Source organism: Kogia breviceps, chromosome 3 (genome assembly GCF_026419965.1).
Source record: "Kogia breviceps isolate mKogBre1 chromosome 3, mKogBre1 haplotype 1, whole genome shotgun sequence".
Lineage (NCBI taxonomy): Eukaryota > Metazoa > Chordata > Mammalia > Artiodactyla > Physeteridae > Kogia > Kogia breviceps.
The window spans coordinates 156,279,654-156,292,254 of record NC_081312.1 but is presented as its reverse complement, the minus strand read 5'-3'; the positions used below and the strand labels follow the sequence as shown (position 1 = coordinate 156,292,254).

The 12,601-nt window shown below is 43.6% G+C and overlaps 1 pseudogene; it reads right to left on the bottom strand.

Annotated features, from left to right (window-relative positions):
• Positions 1 to 8,973: 8,973 nt before the first annotated feature.
• LOC131752907 (small ribosomal subunit protein uS10-like) lies at positions 8,974 to 12,540 on the bottom strand (annotated as a pseudogene).
• Positions 12,541 to 12,601: the final 61 nt, after the last annotated feature.

Genomic DNA, 12,601 nt, shown 5'->3' with positions numbered 1-12,601 from the left:
CTTTGAGGTGTTTACCAACATTATTCACAATGCCTATAATTTGAGCTCCTTCCCCCAGTTTAAATATAGGCCTCCTTTAGAGGTTTCGACATCTGTTATCCTCACCTTTGTTCTGTGGAAGTTATTGAAGTTAAAAGGCATCTCATCTCTGCTTCTAGGAGTACCCCCTGTGATTTCTTCTTTGTTCTCCCATACAGTCCATATATTCTTGTGAATGGTTAAAAACCATGAAATCGACTGGCCAAAAGCTGGGCTCAGATTTGGCTCTGTCCTCCCCTGGCCTGACTGTCACTTCACAGTCTGAGATAGGAAGGTTTGTTGAGAGGTTGACACAACATCTCAATTGTTACGTGCTTTTTACAGATGAGTTGACATTGTGATCAAACAGAATAGCTCTCTGTTTACACTAGTTGTCGAGGGACAGAATCAGTCAGCTCTGGAATGTTCTTTCCTCCCCTTTTGTGGTTTGGCAAGAAGCTGGCTCAGCAGGTGTGACTTAGCTCAAAGGAAGAACAGGCTGAGACTGGAGGCTGAATTCCAGAGGTTCCCCCACTTGCTAACAAGGCCACCTTGACCTGGAAGCACTGCTGTCACACAGATGCCTCAGGTTCCTAGCCCCACCCCAAATACGTAGAGCATTATGGGGGCAGGTCCTGTGTCTGACCCCACTGTGGCCACCCTCAGCGCCACTCGTGGTGGGTCAGGAGAGCTTACAGGGTTGGCTTCTCTGCTAGTTCTAGGTTTACTCCCAGTAACTCGAGTGGGTTAGTGATGTGTGTGTGAGTCCAGAACCCCTCTGTATGATGTGAGCTTTCCAACTATTGCTTGCTCTTTAATCTCATATTTTCTTTTAACCATTTGAGACTGCATTGTCCAGGGCAATGGTGAGATTCTTGGCCCTGCCCCCCAGAGATGAGCTGGGTTATTAGCAGGCTCAACATGGGGTTCATAAAACTGCCAATTTTATTTATTTTAAAATTTTCTCCACTTTTTATTTCAAATTCAGTCCCACAGAAAAGTTGCAAGAATAGCAGGATGAATACTTAGTTGTATACTCTTCACCTATAAGATTTACCTTTTAATATTTTTGCCATATTTGTGTACACACGTGCTCTTTCTCCACACACTTTTTTCTCTGAATCATTTGAAAGTAAAAATGTAATTGCATTTTTAACAATCTCAGTGCAAGATGCTATTTGAGAAAAACTAGACTATAGATTCACTGTATAGTAATTGATTGGGCGCAGGGGAAGAGAAGGAGAGGGGTTAGCAATATTTTCTGTCTGGAAATTAGGGCACTGTCACCTTTGAGAAAGATAAACCAGGTTAGGATCAAACTGATCTTGGAGCCAAATATTAAGCTAACTGGTTGAACTCAAGAAAAGGTTTTCAATGGCTTGTTTGCAGTTAAGAATATTGAGAGCAGCCTCCCTTCCTCCCTTATTCCTCTGTGGCAAACCTTAAGAATAAGTGGGAGGGGACAGATATGTACACAGATAATTATGTAGATTTCTTAAGCAGTTTTTAAAAAAAATCCAAAAACTCCTTGAGTATGACTTGAAGGAGAAGCTTCTTTCTCCAGTTTGCTATCTTTATCCATAGAATAGTAATAGGTGTTGCCAACTGGTTGACCCTCTTACGCAGTTGGGGGAAGGAAAGTTGTGCCTCCCTCACCCCTCATTCACTTCCACATGACACAAGGTAGCTTCTTTCACATTTGTCTTGATTTGTCTAAAATGGCCAGAAGGTCGTTATTCCAGCTGGCTTTGGCCCTCTCTCAGACCCACCTTTAGAGTTCAGGTGGGTCTGAAGTTCACCGTGTTCCCTGCTTCTGACCCCTGCTCCTCTGCATTTGTATTGCAGGCTGGAAATGTCCAGACTAGGGGTGCGGTGGGGCAGGCCGGTGGAGGTGGGGTGGCAAGTGCCCCCCTCCCCTTGGCTGTGAGATCCAGCAATAAAGCAGAGGGATGTGCTTAACAGCCCCAGAACTCTCATTACAAAAGATGTATGTGCTTTGTTGAAAGAAAGATAACCCAGAAGTCTGTTGATTTCTTCTTCCTCACACACATTCCAAGTTAAATACTGTTAGCCTTGTAGTGCAGGTCCTTCCACACCTTTCCCTGTGGACAGATGGAAACATCTGAGTTTTATTGGGGCCAGGGCAGAGGAGACAGAAACAGCCCCGTGGGGACCCAGAGGAAGGAGGACAGCACGTTCAACCGTCCTGCTGTCTTGATAAGCCAATTGTCAGATTGCTGTGCAGTGGGGTAGCCAGGCTGGGCTGGCCCCAGCAGCCTTTGGGGAGAATCAGGTTGGGGAAAGCTGCAAAAAAGAAACCAAAGTAAAATAGTCTCTGTAAGTATTGCTTATTTATATTGCGACATTTAGATACTGAGAATAATTAGAAAAGTAGGAATTGAAAATGAGGAAGAAATGAGAGATGAATAGGTGGTTTCAGAAGAACAGATGGATATATTTTGTGATGCAGCCTTGGGAGAGACTGGAGGGCATCTGAGCCTGCAAGGATGTCTCCTGCCCTTGGGAGGGGCTGGGGGGTGGGATTCACGGGTGTTGTGTCTGGGAGTGATCAAGGTTAGACAAACCTCTTGAGGGTTTGGTGCTCCTTTATCTGATGTTCTCTGGCATGAAGTTAACCATGGGCAGAGGGGTGGCTCTGATCTGAGCTCATCATCCTGTGAGTCTAGCAGTGGTACCAGCATTGGCGCCCTTACCCCACCCTACCCGCTTTGGTGAGCATGCGTAGGAAAGGCAGCATGCTCTCCACGATGTTCGTGGCATAGGTGAGAGCTCTGTGTTTTTATTCAAGGACGACATCATCCTACCTTTCCTGGTCCCAGAGCTGGAGACACAAAGATGCCCCCATGGGTGGGTTGGTCTGGGACCCCGGAGGTTCCTGGTATGACCTGTGTCACCAACTTGGGACACACTCCTTCACTTTTACTTTTCCAGCTGATGCTCAAGCCTTTATGTCCATAAGCAACAATTCTTGTACTTCCCTCTAGATCACCCTTCCCCTGGATGTCAAAGAATTCCAGGGGTCAGTCCTCCTTCCCAAGCTGGACTGGGACACCAGAAAATTAGATGTGCACACTAATTGACCGTGGTGACCACAGGTGTTGCTGGTGTAAGTGAAGGTCTCCCCATGGTCCACGGGCCTGCCCACTCTCTGCGGACACATGCACAGCGTTGTGGTGGCAGCCCACTCTGGTGCCCTAGAACAACTTATCTTGGCTATCACACGTTCAGCCTTCCTTCCTCAGAGCAGGACATCTGCCAGGGTCCCTAAGTCCTCAGTGGCTTCCCTCAGCTGTTTCATGAACCTTTTGATTCTGAATTTGGGTCAGCCTCCAGGGCCTCTGCCCTTCTCCAGGGGGAGTCCCCTTAAGGGCCTTTCCTGCCATGTGCCTGCTTCAGGGCCACCCCAGACTACCCCGATGGCTCTCCCAACTTCATCCTCTGGGCTCCTGTGCAAACGTCTGCCCTGAACTGTGGAATCCAGGGAGAGGCAATCTTTGCTGAACCACACAGAGCAAACCAGGCGGCTCGTTGATGTTTATCACCTTTCCCCAGGACAACTTGCTGCTTTTAGATTCACATAACCATGGAAGCCTAGTCAAAGGATTTTTCCCATAATAATAATTATCCATTCTGTTTCTAGCTTAAGACTCATTCTCTATCACTCTGCATACTTTAAAATGTTAAAAAATATATATACCAAGAACTATAAAAAGAAAGTAGATATTACCCTTCAGATACCCCCTTGTATCAGCCAGGGTGCAAGAGAAAGGACACCTCAGTGGGGTAGTTCAAGGAGAGTTTAAGAAAGGGCTTGTCTGCCAAGGAGGAGGGAAACCCCAGGCAGACATGGATAGTGCCCAGCTACCACCCATGGGCCTGCAGGGCCAAGGCCAGGTTTCTTGAGAGCATATTCAAATTACTTTCAGAGGTTTTAAGAATCCCAAGGATTCTAAATCCTCTTTGAAGAGGCAGCAGAGTGGAGAGGCTGAGAGCACAGACTTGTGAGCGAATCCTGACCCGGCCACTTATTGATTTTGTGATGTGGGGCACGTTGTTTAACCAGTCTTGTGCCTCAGTGTCCTCACCTGCAAGTGGGGGTCATAATAGTGTCTATCTCATAGGGCTGCTGTGAGGAGTGAATGCTGTACATGACCCAGGTGCATTGCCTGGCAAATGGAGCTTGTGAAATAAAACCAATAAAAAAATGTCACTGTATATGCAACAAGCTGATGTAACTTGCTGACTCCCAAGACGGGTGGGCCTTTTACCTTGCCCTTTGTTGCAGGCAGCAGACCAGCATTGTCCTTGGACTCTCAAAGCCCCACAGGGCTGTAGGGAAGGAATTCCTTTCTTACCACCTCTGCTCCCTTGGTGCCAGGTGCAGGTGCCTTGGACTTGGCAGGCCGGGGCGTCCTTGCTGGGCATCCCTTTAGGGGACTTGGCCTGCAGCCCTGACTCATTGGTAACCAGCCAGCAGAATCCCTCCCTCTCTGTCCTCCAGGGTGGCTGTTTCCTAGTCAGTCCCTACAGACACAGCCTTCGGCTAAACTCGTGTTTACTTATTCTGTTGCCAGTTCGTTGCCTTTCTGAATGCTGAATACAATTATTAAAAGTTTAAACTTCTTTCTGAGTCAGAAGACTTCACTGAAGTGACTGCTGGTGGGAATCAGGTGTACCTTCCATTCTGCTTAATTTTTAATACCAGCTTGGCATTTAAAAAAAATTTTTAGATTAAAAAATATTATTGAAGTATAGTTGATTTACAGTGTTGTGTTTCAGGTGTATAGCAAAGTAATTTGGCTATGCATATATATATACATATATGTCTTTATTCTTTTTTTCTGATTCTTTTCCATTATAGTTTATTACGAGCTATTGAATATAGTTCCCTGTGCTGTCTTCAGAGGAGGCAGAAAGAAAATTTGGTTGGAAGCCTGTGAGTTTGTGAATGCAGCTCGTGGACCTGACTTGCCTCTGCCATATGCCTTCCCTGCCTCCTGGGGCAGGGCGGGGCACATGTTGGGGGCTTTTTTTTTTAAGGTGTGCTGAGCAGTATGTAGGAACTTCCCTGACCAGGGATCAAACCCGTGCCCCCTGCATTGGGAGTGCGTAGTCTTAACCACTGCACCGCCAGGAAAGTCCCACATGTTGTGGACTTAATACACAATTGGTTCTTGGACAAATGAGTAGAAGATAACCCTCTTTTCCTGAGCACTTTCTAAAGGCCAGATGTGGCACTGGCTCATACAAATGCCATGTAAGTTATGTCACTGTCACGAGCAGACACGTTCTTGGGAGGAGATGCCTAGTTCACTTACAGTAATATTGATGGTGGCAAGGATAGGCCCTGAACTTCCACAATTAATGTGCCTTGATATTTTTAGGTCTTGAGTACACAGACTTGTTGGTCTAAACATAGCCTACTGCATTCATCAGGATTGTTTTAGTTGCAGATGATAGTTGCAACTCAAACTGGCTCAAATTAAAAAGGGAATTCATTGGCTCATGTAACTGAAAACTTTGTGGAAAAGCTTCGGGCATTAAGGTGCTTTGTGGTGTGCTTCAAACCTTTAGGCATTGATCCAGATGCTCAAGCAGTGTTCTCTGGAATATCTCATCTCATGACTCTGCTTTCCTCCATCTTGGCTTCATTTCATTTTTGGCATTTCCACATTTCAGCAGAGTGGCCAAACAGGAGGCTACTGGTTATGTCTTACTAACTTAGCCACCCAGGGAAAGAGAGTCCCATTTTTTTCTTTTCTCTTTTTTTTTCGGCTTAAAACACCACACATTTATTATTGACAGTTTTGGAGGTCAGAAGTCACTCTCACTGAAACTATTGATAAAATCACTTGTCAGCAGGCTGCATTCATTCTGGAGGCCCCAGGGGAGAATCTACTTCCACACCCTTATTTAAAAAAAAAAATTGAAATATAGTTGACCTGTGTTAGACTAACACCATGTTAGTTCCCGGTGTACAACATATTGATTCGATATTTCTATACATTACAAAATGATCACCAGAAGAGTCTTGATGCTTTCCACAAAATCCCTTGTTCATTGCCTCTTGAGTGGCCCATCTTGAACTATGTGCTGTTCCCTGGACCAGTCACTGCGGCTGGGAGGATGAGGTGGTGTCATTGGCAAGGCCTACGTCACATGGTTCTGGTGGGTGGTGAGGGTATAGAGTCCCTCTAGTAAAACCTTAGGGACTAACAGGGGCAAGGCATGGCTTCCCAAAGAAAAACCCAATGCTCTTACCCAAATAAGAGGAAACATGATGGAGAGTTAGAGCTTATTAAACTGAAATTTTCTCTTTGGAATTTCTACAAATGTTTCTGTTTGATTTAAGCAAAACGTACAGGAGCCTGTCACTCTCTGGGTTTTCCAGACTCACTGGTGTGGCATTTGCCTCCTCTTACCTCCCAGTCCCAACTCCCTGTCATACAGAGGCCCCTGTAACAGAGCTGCCCTGCAGTGCTCTTTGCCATTCCTGAGCTTTTGAACATGCTTTTGCCTTTTACGTGGAATGCCTTCATTGTTCCTCATTAAGCCCATTCATTCCTTCAAAACTCAGCTCAAAAGTCTCATCTGTGAAGCCCCTGGTTTCCTGGGGGCAGAGCCAGTGCCTGACTGTATGGGTAGCATCCCATACCAATCCCTCACAACACACACACACAGACTTCTTTTAAAGGATATAATTTACATACCATAAAACTTACCCTTTAAAAGTATACAACTGAATGAATTTCAGTATATTCACCAGGTTGTGCAAATATCACCACAGTCTAATTCCAGAACATTTTTAAGACCTCCAAAAGAATGCCTGCCCCCATAAGCAGTCACTCTCCATCCTCTCCCCTTCCTCAGCCACTGGCAGTCACCAATCTACCTTCTGTTTCTATCGATTTACCAGTTTTGGACATTTTGTGTAGATGGAATTACACAATACGTGGTCTTTCATGTCTGGCTTCTTTCACTTTCACAATGTAATAGTGTTTCCAAAGTTTATACACGTGGCATCAGAACCTTGTTCCTTTTTATTGATATGTCTGAACAATATTCCACTGTATGAATACACCACATTATCTTTTTGTCAGATGATGAACATGTAGTTTATTTCCACACTTTGGTAATTATGAATAATGCTGCTATAAACATTCATGTACACGTTTCTGTGTGGACATACATTTTCAATTCTCTTGGGAGTGGAATTGCTGGGACATGATGGTAATTTTTTGAGGACCCACCAAACTATTCCAAAGTGACTGCAACATTTTACATTCTCATCACTAGTGTATGAGGGCTCCAGTTTCTCCACGTCCTCCAACACTTACTATTGGCCATCTTTTTTTTCTTTTTTGCCATACGTGGGCCTCTCACTGCTGTGGACTCTCCCGTGCGGAGCACAGGCTCCAGACGTGCAGGCTCAGCGGCCATGGTTCACGGGCCCAGTTGCTCTGTGGCATGTGGGATCTTCCCGGACCGGGGCACGAACCTGTGTCCCCTGCATCGGCAGGTGGACTCTCAATCACTGTGCCACCAGGGATACCCTGTCCATCTTTTTGATTACAGCCATCCTAGTGGCTGTTAAGTGGTATCTCAGTGTGGTTTTGATTTGCATTTCCGTATTGACTAATGATGTTGAATGTCTTTTCATATACTCACTGGTCATTTGTACATCTTCTTTGGAGAAATGTCTATTCAAATCTTTTAACCATTTTTAAAATGGGTTATTTGTGTTTTTATTGTTGAGACGTAGTTCTTTAATCTTAATACTCAATCCCTATCAGATACTTGGTTTGCAAATATTTTCTCCTATTCTGTGGGTTGTCTTTTCATTTTCTTCATGGTGTCCCTTGAAGCACAAAAGTTTTTAATAAAGTCCAGTTTATCTGTTTTTCCTTCTGTTGCCTGTGCTTTTAGTATCATATTTAAGAAACCATTGCCAAATCCAAGATCATGAAGATTTGCCCCTTCTAAGAGTTTTATAGTTTAGCTCCTACATTTAGGTCTATGAACCTTTTTCTTTTCTTTTTTTTTTTTTTTTTTGTGGCACGCGGGCCTCTCACTGTTGTGGCCTCTCCCGTTGTGGAGCACAGGCTCGGTGGCCACGGCTCACGGGCCCAGCCTTTCCGCAGCATGTGGGATCTTCCCGGACCAGGGCACGAACCCGTGTCCCCTGCATCGGCAGGTGGATTCTCAACCACTGCGCCACCAGGGAAGCCCTCTGTTCATTTTTATATGTGGTGTTAGGTAAGGGTCCAACTTCATTCTTTTGCCTGAGGATATCCAGTTGTCCCAGCACCATTTGTTAAAAAGATTATTTTTTTCCCATTGAATTGTCTTGGCACCCTTGTTGAAAATTAACCACAAATGTATAGGTCTCTTTCTGGACTCTCAATTCTGTTCCATTGATCTGTGCCTATCCTTACGTCAGTACGACAATGTCTTTATTATTGTAGCTTAGTAGTAAGTTTCAAAACTGGGATAAGTGAGACCTCCAAATTTGCTTTTCCTTTTTAAGATTGTTTTGGCTATTCTGGGTCTCTAGCATTTCCATGTGAATTTTAGCTTGTCAATTTCTGCAAAGAAGCCAGGTGGGATTTTAATAGGGATTGTGTTGAATCTGTAGATCAGTTTTGGGAGTATTGCCATCTGAACAGTATTAAGTCTTTCAATCCACGAACATAGGATGTTTTTCAATTTATTTAGTTCATTTTTAATTTCTCTCAGTAATGTTTTATAGTTTTAATTGTACAAGTCTTACACATCTTTTGTTAAATTCTTTCCTAAGTTTTTTATTCTTGTTGATTCTGTTGTAAATTGGATTGTTCATTGCTAGTGTATAGAAATGCATTTGGCTTTGTGTGTTCATCTTGGATCCTTCAGCATTGCTGAAGTTATTAACCAGTAGTTTCTGTGTGTTGTGAAGTCCATAGGACTTTTTTTCTTCTTTTTTAAAACAACATAATTTCTCAAAATAATTGATTTAAGCATCTGCAGTGGTGACTTCAACCCTTGACTTCTGGGTCAGTACTGGTGAAAGTAATCAGCTTAACCATCTCAGAAGGACTGTGCCAAGTCAGTGAGCTGCTTGTGGATCCTCATCTGAAAACAGTCCCATATCTTAGAAACTTCACCACAAGGAGTTTTTCTTGTAGTGATTCTTAGGGTCTTGGTAGGCATCTGATCTGGTCCTTTCACTTTGAGATTCTTTGCCTTTGCACCACTGATCAAGACAGCACACACCTTCTCCAAAGATTTTACACTATGGCTGGTCAGGGTAATTCTAATTCGGTGAATTGCCACCTCTGGTTCCGTGGGTGTCTTTCCGGTATCTTTAAAAGCCGTGGCTGCGTCATGGCTTCATGAAAGACTATTCCTCAGGGAGATGGAACAGCACAGCTGTGAATCAGGAGCAGAAGTGGGCAGTCCAGGGCTCCACTGGGGCTGCGGCTGTGTCTGCATCTTCCTCAAAGAGCAGGATTTTCTAGATACAAGATCATGTCATCTGCAAACAGAGATGGTTTTACTTCTTTCCATTCTGGATGCTTTGATTTCTTTTTTTGCCTTAGTTTGTTGACTATTTTATCATGAAGGGGTGGTGGTGGTTTTTTTTCCAAATGCTTTTTCGGTGTCTATTGAGATGCAGTTTTTGTCCTTTATTAATGTACCATATTCTATTAATATGGTATATTACATTGACTTTCTCATGTGAAACCACATTTTTATTCCTGCGATAAACCCACGGTGTGTAATCTTTATATGTTGCTGGATTTGGTTTGCATGCAGCATTTTATTGAGGATTTCTGCATCTATATAAGGAACATTGATGGGTGGTTTTCCTGTGATATATTTCTTTTTAATCTTTGGACCTTATATATATATATATATTTTTTTGGACATTATATTTTTTTTGTTGTTGTTTTATTTTTTACTTTGTCGTCTTTTCCCCCAGCATGGGAGCTCCTTAGGGCCAAAGATGTGTACCGTAAACCTCAGATCTCTAGACCTCAGCACAGGGCCTATATGGAGGGGTCAAGAGATGGTGACTGAGACAAATGAGGCAGCTTCAGCCCTGTACCAGACTGTCTTCTGGATCCTTGGAGTTCAAGTGCATTTGGAATGTTTTCATCCCAGTTGGATAGAACCTTGCCTGCTGCTCTCTTTAAATCCAAACAGCACCAAGGCATGGGTCATTTTTCTTGTTTCACAACAGTCATGCCCATGGGGATGCCGGGAGCATCTTTGTATTCTCTCAGGAGCCTGGTGTAGGAGGGGAGTTGCAAACAGCTGACACTCGGTAGTTGTTTGGTAACTGAAGGAGAGGGTGGGAATTGGCCTTTGCAAGCCCCCTTTATAGGAGATCCATGATCACCTTGTGGGATTGAGGGCTGCAGACATCCTGGGAGCTTGTGGAGAGAAAGCCTGCATCCAAGTCCAAGCCCATAATCTGTAATGAGCTAGGAAACCCCCCAGATGAGGTTAATTTTGAAAATGGTTATTTGCTTTTCTGTGGTAATTTGAATTTCTCTGAAACCTCATCCAGACTCTTTCTCTAAAATGAATGACTTAATAAAAATATGATTATTAATAACATGTTGGTTATATTGGTCATTAATTTCAACAAATATTACATACTATTGCAAGATAGTAATGATAGAGAAAACTGGGTGTGGGATATATTGAAGCTCTTTGTATTATCTTCACAATAATTCTGTAAATCTAAAACTTAAAAAATTTTTAAAGTTTACTTTAAAAAGGATATGCTGAGTGAAAATTCAGGTTAAGCTGTTTTTCCAAATAGCTATCCAATTTCCTAGCTCCTTTTTTTGAATAGAAGAAATTGATTTGTCTGTCTGCTACTTACGTATAGAATTCTCATATTCTCATAATCTGGGTGTTAGTCTACTCTTAACTGATACACTCTTTTAAGTGTTGACTTTTTTTTTTTTTTTGCGGTATGCGGGCCTCTCACTGCTGTGGCCTCTCCCGTTGCGGAGCACAGGCTCCGGACACACAGTATAAGTGGCCATGGCTCATGGGCCCAGCTGCTCTGCAGCACGTGGGATCTTCCCGGACTGGGGCATGAAGCCGTGTCCCCTGCATTGGCAGGCGGACTCTAAACCACTGGGCCACCAGGGAAGCCCTAAGTGTTGACATTTTATACATTTTGATATGTGAAAAAGCCCATTTTCATTGCTCAGTTATAAAATCTTATCCATCCTGGGGTTTTTCTCCCCCAGGTAAATAGAAAGTATCAAAAAATTATATTGGGATTTTAGATGGAAATGTACCAAACCTGTATTTTTATTTTGGGCAAGAATCAATTTATTTGTTAATCTTTCAAATTCAAGAATATGGTATGCTTCTCAATTTATTCAAGTCTTCCTTTACAGTTTTTAGTAATTATTTTCTTCATGTAGGACGTGTGTGTGTGTGTGTGTGTGTGTGTGTGTGTGTGGTTATTCCTGGCTATTAGTTTTGTTGCTACAGTGTAAAATATTTTTCTTCTGAGTTTTGTTGAAGGATTTTGATTTTTTTTGTATCTGTATCTGGTAAGCAGCCACTCTCTGAACTCTTTTAATTAGTTCTGAGTTTTAATGTATAACCTCTTGAATGTTTTTAGCCACATGAGTATACTGTCTACACATATTAATGGGGTTTATTCCTTATCACAGCAGCCAGACCTTCCAGATTAATGTTAAGCAACTGTACTGATCTTGGGCCTATTTGTTCCATGTCTGCCTTTAATGGAACTCCTTTTATATCACTGCCCTGGGTTTGGGGATCTTTATTGTATTAAGGAATTATGCTTTCATTTCATGTTAGTGTTTTTTAAAAATCTAGAGTAGATTAACTAGAATAAAATAGATTGAATTTCATCCGATTCGATTACTGTTAAGTTTATTAAGGTGATTGGTTTTTGTCTTGACTTATTGTTGTGGTGTCTTATGTTACTAGACTTTTGTAAGAGATTAAAACCACACTTGCATTCTCTAAATAGGGCTTGTCGTGAAAATAACAAGTCTCAAGCCATTAGCTCTCCAGGAGGCCCAAATGACATGAAAGATTTTCTTATTATGTACATCTATGAACTGTAGGATAAACAGCACCAACTCGTGTCACAGACCCTGCTCCCTGGAGCCCAGAGTCATCGGGAAGCAGCAGACTCCACGGCCACCCTCTGGATGGAGACCCCCTTTTCTCAAGAGAAGGGATGGTGGAGGTGGCAGGAGCATCAGGGAAGGAGGAGATGGGGGCAGTCCCGGGTGGAGGGGCGGGGCAGTAGGAGCAGGAAGCCGGGACTGGGGAGGGCCCGTGGAGAAGTACGGGCTTCCGGGCCGGTGTCGTGGGTTTGAATCCTGACTCTGCCAGGGCCTGGCACACTAGCTCCTCCTTCCCCACGCGGGGACGAACAGTCAAGATCTCAAATGAAACCTCTTCTTCCTCCCGGGTCCCGCCTCTGGGAGACAGTGGCGCCAGCACCCACGCCATCCTCCCAGCCAGAGAGCCGGCCACCCCTTGGTGCCTCCCTCTTAGGAGGCCAGGGCCTGGA